Raw genomic sequence first — 8,434 nt, 5'->3', positions numbered from 1 at the left:
AAATGTTAATGATGATTATAGAAATAGCAGCAAATAATAGCAGGAAAATATTTCTACTCCTCTCAATTCCCTCTCTTGTGGTGGCCCTCGAAGAGGGTCACCACACACTTATAACATTACTCTGACCCTCTCTAGAAATGCCAGCTCCCCCTAAGAACACTCCATGGGTCAAGTCAGGTTCTTCCTTGGTCCCTCTCTTGTTCTCTTTATTCAAACCTGATTCAACCTAATATTACTCAAAACATGAACCTAATTTCGTATTTGGTTTTTGACTTTTATTTTTATATCTCATTCAACCGTACTCAGCATTTGTAAAACTCTTAAAAGTACTGCCTTTAAGAGGATCAAAGGAAGCACGTCTCTGCATGTGCTTCCTGTTGCTCCTTATCTGATCATCCACATCCTGTGCACCAAACTGTCGCTGCTGCTGCAAGTGCCTCTCATCTAAAGTCACCTATCACAAGAAAACTGCTTATTCTACTAAAGGATCAAAGAAAAAACAACCACTTTAATCACTACGTGTAAGCACATAGTTAATTGCTCCTAGATAAACTTCATCATAGCTAAAAGCTGAACTCTAACTGTATTTTGGAACTCACATTTCCTGCGTTATACCCTGTTTTAATATATCATTTTATTTCCTTTTTGCTGCTCTTAATGTAATGATACATTCTAATTTATACTTTATCAGACTCAACCAAAATATATAAGCTTTTTCCCTTTGCTTCTGTTTTAAACAAAAACTTGGTCACTTCAACAAGCATTTGTTATTCTGTACCTGCATTTTATGTAATAAGACTAATTTAGAGCTGCATGTGTTATCTCAATATTTTACATGTCACACAGTTTAGTTACAACCAAACTCCTATTCAGTTCCTCTTGTCTGTCACTTGTTACAGGGCCAGCTCAAATTCAGTTAAAAGCTAAATGAATTTCAGGCCCTAGGCCTCACCTATGTTTAAACCATATGTGTTTGTAAGCGTGAATGCTGTTTATCCTTCTATTGCTCCAAGTCCCCTACAGTATATCGACTGAGACATAACGCTCATCGAAGCTTATGACCTTAACTGGACCGAACATCAACTCTGTTAATGAGCACGATTGCAATGTGTAAGAAAAAATCATTTCTACATATATAATCTCCAATATTATTCATTTGAGTCAGCGAGACTTTTAACATCTTCCTAAAAGCTCTCCTCTACCCTAGAAATAAATCTATTTACTATCTGTTTCTAAAGCCTACATTATAACAACTTTATTCTAAAAATCAAAAAGAGATCCCACATTTTCTTCTCATAAAATGTTCACTATTTTCCCCAAAGCATATCCTTTATTCCCACAGTTTCCCTCTAAGTTTGGTGTACAACTTCTTATTAACACCAGCAATTTGTCTTCTAAACAGAATTCAGTTCATTTTACTCCTTTCCTTAGAATTAACAATCTCTGCCTCAGTTTTACCATATCTAAATTATCAAACAACCCCAATCGTTATAAAATCATACTAAAACCCATTTCAAATTAAACAAATTAAATCTTAAATCCCTCTCTTTTTTGACACATCTCATGTGGCAAAAATCTCAACATGCTTCACCCAAGCTTAACAAATTAACAAGGGAAAAAAGGTTAGTCATATCATTTCATTTCTCAGAACACTTCAGCCATCCTCCTCTCCGGTATTTTGCTCCAGCCCTGAAAACCTGTGTTTAAGGAATAAGATCAATTTAATTATTATGTCAAATCTTCTCCAAATCGTTTCTCCATGCAAAGTCTGGATCCTTGGAACTTCCTGATAACAAAACCTGTACTTAACTCTCCCCCTTTATGATCCAGTCTGTGTCATGACAAAAAATAAACTTAAACAGAACAGTTATTAATCATGTATCACCTCAGTTAATGGTAACTTGAATCTCAAGTTAACCCAAATCAATAAAACAGAAATTCACTCAAGGGAACATCAGCATCCCCAGATTTAAGTCTCCCACTTGTCCTGCTCATGGCAAAAGCAAAACAAAGCATCCCCTTTCTTTTCCTCACATGGTAAATTTGTCCACATTTATTCATTCCCTTAGTCCAGTCACTCACATTCACTCACATGCATTCACACATGATATTTTTGCTGATACTGCAGCCTTCTGCGCAAATAATGAAATGCTCCACATCAGCAAAATGAGCTCAATCATTTGTTTTATTTCGTTTTCCTTTTTAGGAAAATAGTTCTCTATACTTTTGACTGGATTGACTCGCTGCAATCCGTTAAACAGGGACTTCCAATCTGATCAGGTCCCCACAGGTAGCCTTTCCTCCACCCATTGAAATCTGGAAAAGTCACCTCATATCTGTTTGTCCGGAAATTTTGTCAGCGCCGTCGGTTCACTCTCTTCCAGGCCTGCTTAAAACAAAAATGAAAAAAGAGAGCTGATTATTAGCTCATCAAAGTACAAAACAAAATCACCTGACAGGTTTTTTCCTAAGTGCACTGTTACAAAAACTATGGGCCCTTTTAGACATGTCCATGTTTATCAAAACTCCCTCTATTAAAATGAAAAACAACAGCCCCAAAAAATCTTAAACAATCTTAAATTTCACCCATTCAACGCAATGAAAACCTCGTCAAAAGATCAAAGACCGTTTGCACAATGTCACCCTTCCTCACTTTGTCATGTTTTCCTTCAGCATAAAATATAAACCGATTTCAACAACGTACCATCACTAAATTATAAATTTCCTGTCCAAATCTGCACCTCTGAACAGACCTGACCACCGTAATCAAATATCCTGATACTTTACCATTATATATTTCGCCAAATAATCTTCAACAGCCACCGCTCTCTCTTGAACTGAAAGCCTCCGACACACGCACACAGGAAGTGTCTCTGCTCCAGCTAATTTGCATACTGAGTCATAGCTCAACAACCAACTTGACAAGAGAAATACATGTTTAAACCTTATCACATTATTAAATTATTTTCATTTTCTTTCCATACTAATCACTGGTTTTGATCACTCAGTACGAGAGCACTCCTGAGTCACTCTTATAAACACTAATCACTTTTCTTTTGTTTTTTTCCATAACTCACTCCCTTGTCATACAGCTTCGTTTGAGTTATTCCACAACAACTCTATTTTATCCAAGTGTGTTTTAAGTGTATTTTCTTCAACATTCACACCATTTTAACCCTCATGAAATTAGCAGGCTGATTTAATTACATATGTTTGTGTTCTTAGCCAAGTTTTAATCACTATCTATGCATTACTCTTCATGAGCTTATCTCTGTAAGGTTAGTGCATTTTCTGTTTGTATGTGTGATTTTTATAAATGTTTCTTTATGATCTTTGTGATCTTGTAAATGTTTCTTTTGCAGTGTTTCAAACTCCTTTTGACAGGGTGTGTTTTCTCTCTCTGGCTCATCACTGGTCATTGTTAATGACATTTCCCCTCCGCCTGTGCCCAGTGGCCTTACCTGTTAAATCCCGTCTCCTCCAGTGACTCCAAGGTCACTCCGGGACTTAGGTTCAAGCAATCGTGACTGCGCCTTGCCTTAGGTTGTCCCAGGGTTTCGAGGTGGGATCTTACCCGTCATGGGCTGTCCAGCCTTCCATGCTGCCTTATACGGGGGCCAACTGGGCAAGGGTGTTATCAGGTCTAGGGGACACACTGGTTCTGGAAATTAAAGGAGTGTAAACTGCTTTCTTTATTAAACTTTCCAACACTAATTTCACATGTAACAGTTTGTGTACGTGCGTTTTCAATTCATTAATGTAATTGTTAGTTCATGTATTTATTTCTCTCGGTCTTTCTCTTTTCTAAAACCTGTAATTAATATAATTTTATTACTTTTTCTTAAGACATACATTCGCTTCATCTTCTTAGAATTTAACTCGTCTGCCTATTTTTCTCGGTGCTCCCCTGACATCATCAGTCACACACACACCTTCCTCTCACACACACAGCAGCACAGTATTTCCTGTTTCTCTTTCCTGTTTCTACAGATTAATCAAACACTTGTTTTTTCATATTTACAGTCTACAAACCCTCTTTAGTTTGACTAAGTCTTGGTCTAAAAACAATACACCTTCATTTCATACACACTTTTAAATAGAGCTCTTTCAAACATAAAAATAAACTCAACCTCTCATACCATCACTCATGCATTTCTTGAATTAAAAGCACTTTCAAACTTTAAAACATCCTACTTTACATCACAAAAGAAATATATTTCATACACACTTTTAAATATTCTAACCTCTTTCATACGCCATCAATCGTCTCACACACACTGCCTTTTCTCTCTCTCAGACAAATCACGCAGAGTCACTCAAATCAAATACTGACAGCAGTCACACAGTTAAAATCACTCAAAATACACTTTCCTATGCGTATCTGGGACATGCCTTCCATAATCAGAAAGAGCAAGTCAAAAAGAAAAGAAAAAGAAAACTGAAACCTCTCATCGTCTCACACACCGCTTCTCACCACACACACATAACTGAAAAATAAAACACACCAGCCTTTATGGCTCAAGATATATACATCTATCAAAATTCAGTCAATTACTATACATCCACACTAATATATTCAAACTGTATTTATACTCTCGTGATAAGCAACACCAGCCTCTTAAATACAGGCATTTAGCAATATTGGCAAACAATAGTTATAAAGCTCAATACTCTCGAAACTGAAACCACCCTCTCTGCGCGTCACCGCTCCTCATTTGCATTTACACACACCATCAGTGCACATCCGGCTGTGCATTGCTGACACAGAGACTGATCTTACTCATAGATCTCATATTTTATATTACAGACGTCTTTAATTACAACTGCACAGATTTAGGCCTCTTAGCTCCTACAAATTTCGATAAATTTACCATAACGGCTCCAACCGATAAAGTCCCTGACTTTTTTGCGACCAATTCACCGGACCAGCTCCAACCGTTCCGTCCACATTTCTAGCCCTAACTTAATTTACAGGTAGCCAAAAAAGCGCAAAATAGAGGCTCCAACCTCTAGCAATTTTGGAGGTTCCCCAGTTCTCCCCGGTTTGTCGTACCGTACTAACCCTTTAGTCGCCGCTAGGTCAAGGACAAACGTCTTTGTCCAGGAGGGAGCGTTACCTCCGAGAAAATGCGCTTCTTAACAGACGCCGCTGTCGTTCTAGAAAAATTTAGAATAATTTGAAACAACAATCTACGCCCAAAACAGGATTAAGATTAAGGACAACCCTCAACAGTTTTGGAGATTCCCAAGTCCTCCTGGAATGTTGCCCGAAACTATCCCTAGTCGTAGCTAGGTGAAGGATAGATTTCTCCATCCAGCAGGGAGCGTCACCTCCGAGAAAGTTCTTAAGGGTTGCATAACCAATGGGGCTCCAACCCACAAAATGACCCAATTCCCTACCACACTAAATTAGCAGCTCCAACTGCTTTAATTCTCTCAACGGCTCCAACCGTTCTTAATTCTCTCAGCAGCTCCAACCGCTTTTAACTTTCTCAGTACTGTACTTTATTACTTTCATTATCACCAAAATCAAAACAGACCTTCACCAGTAATTACAGTGACCAGGCTTTTAATTTGACATGCCCAATGTGACACCTTTTGGAAATATATTTCAACAGGCAGTGTCTTACCTTTAAATGCCCCGGGGAATGCCTGCTCACTTTCACCACTGATTACCGTCTGCCCGTCCAATTACCCCGGACCCCGGATCTCTCCGTCTACACCAAAACCATCCCTCTCTCTCACCGGAACGAGCCCCCAAATGTCAGGGTTCAAATGTTGAGAGAGGAATCCAAAAATAACCACAGATCCGGTCCGGTGTGCAATTAGACGGCATTTTAATGAATACACATATGCGGAGCCAATACTGTTCAGATTCAGTATTGGACTAACTACAATCGTCAGCACAAAGGCTTTATAGGGTTGGCAGTCTTCCTGTTACCAGGCAGAGTTAAACAAAGCATACGTCACTCCAAAACCACAATGACTCTTAACATAGTCTAAAACAGAACATCTTCTTTGGGTCGACGCCAAGTGCTTCCTCTCAGCTGTCTTCGCTGTCGCTTATCTTCTGGGACATCTGGTCCACGTTCTGCACAAAATGTCACTCATGCACAACTTTGCAGTCATAAACTCTTACCTACTAAATGAGTCTATCTGTGTGTGCGTACACGTGCGGGGGCGCGTGCATGCTGTGTACTGTGTACGGGTCATGACCTCTCTAACTATATGTATCTGTATGTGTATGTCACGTCTGTCTGTGCGCAGATGCTCTCTGCACCTTAGTTGACCTCAACTCAAGCAACCAGGCTAAAGCCATCCTGTGTGTACTGATCTTGACTTATATGTAAAATATATAAACAACTGTTTCAATCTACCACAACTACTTAAGGCTTAATCCGCAATAAATGCATAATAAACACCCTGCTCTTTGGCTTGCACTCACTCTGCTTTCAGTTTCACTTCTGCAAAAGCATGTAACTTCAAAAACATGTACTTCCTTATATAGGAGCATTTAAAATTATAGATTCAACTCCACGGTTTGAAGTGGTTCTTCTTGGACCTGTAATAAAGACTAATATAATACCAATATATTTGAACATCTAAATGCATCTGAATGCAACATCACTCTCAATAATGAAATGTTAATGATGATTATAGAAATAGCAGCAAATAATAGCAGGAAAATATTTCTACTCCTCTCAAGAGGTTTTTGGACAAAGTTTGTGTTCTCCATTCTTTAAGCACTGATTCGAGCACCAATTAAGTACCGGCACTGTTTCAAAAGTACCGGTTTGGCACTGGTATCGGATAAAACCTAAACGATACCCATCCCTACTCCTAACATGCCTCCTTCCTCCTCTTCCTTTTCTTTCAGCCATCAGTAGCATGACAGTCTTATTCATTATGATCCACACATTTTATTTGGTACAGCTTTAGTTCAGAAGGCCCTTACTAATGCAACACTCCCCATTTACCCAGGCTGGCACTTGGAGTACACTGGCTTGTGGCCCCTTGTGCCAGCATTAGTGCTTTCCTCCTTTCTGCTGCTCACAATTCACCGATCACACTTTGACTATTACCATTAAAACAAGAGTCAAAAAATTTAGCAACAGAGCTACGATACTTTAAATGTTAAAGTTTCATGATTCACGTGTGGATGTTGCATAAAAAAAGCATGATGTATAAAGTATAAGTGTTTCTGACCAGTTGTTCATGTTCCTTCATTTTCCCCTGAAATCTATCAAATACTGTCCAACAGACTGATGGCACAGCAGTGCAGAGGCTGCAGAACCTGCGTCTGAAGCCTCTGGTTTAAAATAGAGCAACACGGGGTTAGTATCTTGCCCAAGGACATCATGCAGACTGGCATTAAACCACCAACCTTCTGGTTAGCAGGTGACCTGCTCGACCACCTGAGTTACAGCCACCTCATCAAAGTGACCAATCACATTAGAATCCTGTCCTGCTTTGGGCTCCGCCTCCAAACCATCCAAAGCGGGTTTACTTGCACCATGTATGCAGGTAAACTCAAACATCCATTCAGCTGCTTCAGAAGGAAAATGTCAGCTTGTGGTTTCAGTCACAGGAAACTCACAGGTTAGAGTCCAGCCAGAGGGCTGCTGTTGTTTATCTGTAAAGTCTTTACATTTACAGAAATAAATAATTATGTGGACACATCTGGATCATCAGCAAACATGAAACCAGGCGACCACCAGGACCAAGCTGACTGCTGACACAGAGTTCATACTCTAACTGCTAGCTGCTCTGCTAGTTAAGTTAACTGATGTTAAAGGTCAGAGTAAAGAAATGACGTGATGCTGCTGGGAGTGACACCACAGACTAGCAGCATTTAGTTACTCAGCATATAATGCAGTTAATCTGAAGTCTCTTTTTCTCTCTGAAACAAAGTGACAGCAGACTGAGTCAAAGACAGAAACCTTATTTAAACAGCAAATATTCACCGGCTTCACTTCCTGATCCAGGATTCAAAGAGGACGTTGCACTTACTCAGCTTCTTCCCATGAACGTCTTCACTCTGCAGCTCTGCTGTCTGGACCAGGTCTGTGTAGAAACAGAGACAATCTTCTGCTTCATCAGTCCTCTGTGTCTGCAGGCTGAAGTCACATTAAACACTTCACACCAGCAAAGAGTCTGAAGCTCACAGGTCAAAGGTCAGCTGCTGCACCTTGTGTGATATTGTTTGATCAATAATTAACCTGCAGCAGGTTTCTGCTCCAACTCCAACACACTGAACAACCCTGAGAACAAATCAGATGATGTGGGTGTGTCTGCAAGCTTCAATAGTATTAAACACTTCACACCAGCAATGAGTCTGAAGCTCGCAGGTTAAAGGTCAAAGGTCAGCTGCCACACTGTATATAACATTTCAACATGTATACAACCTGACTGTGGGCGTGTGTGCAGCCATAAA

General features: G+C 39.6%; 1 protein-coding gene across 2 annotated transcripts in view; it reads right to left on the bottom strand.

The window, feature by feature from the left end:
• LOC120438767 overlaps window positions 1–8,146 on the bottom strand; it is a 37,431-nt gene extending 29,285 nt beyond the window's left edge. For both annotated transcript variants that reach the window (XM_039609195.1, XM_039609196.1), the window contains exon 1: window positions 8,011–8,146. The gene's annotated coding sequence lies outside the window, so the exon portion shown is untranslated. The remainder of the gene's footprint in view (window positions 1–8,010) is intronic.
• Between the last annotated feature and the right edge of the window lie 288 nt (window positions 8,147–8,434).

Source organism: Oreochromis aureus, linkage group 3, assembly GCF_013358895.1.
Source record: "Oreochromis aureus strain Israel breed Guangdong linkage group 3, ZZ_aureus, whole genome shotgun sequence".
Taxonomy (NCBI): Eukaryota; Metazoa; Chordata; class Actinopteri; order Cichliformes; family Cichlidae; genus Oreochromis; species Oreochromis aureus.
This window is presented reverse-complemented; position numbering and strand designations above follow the sequence as displayed.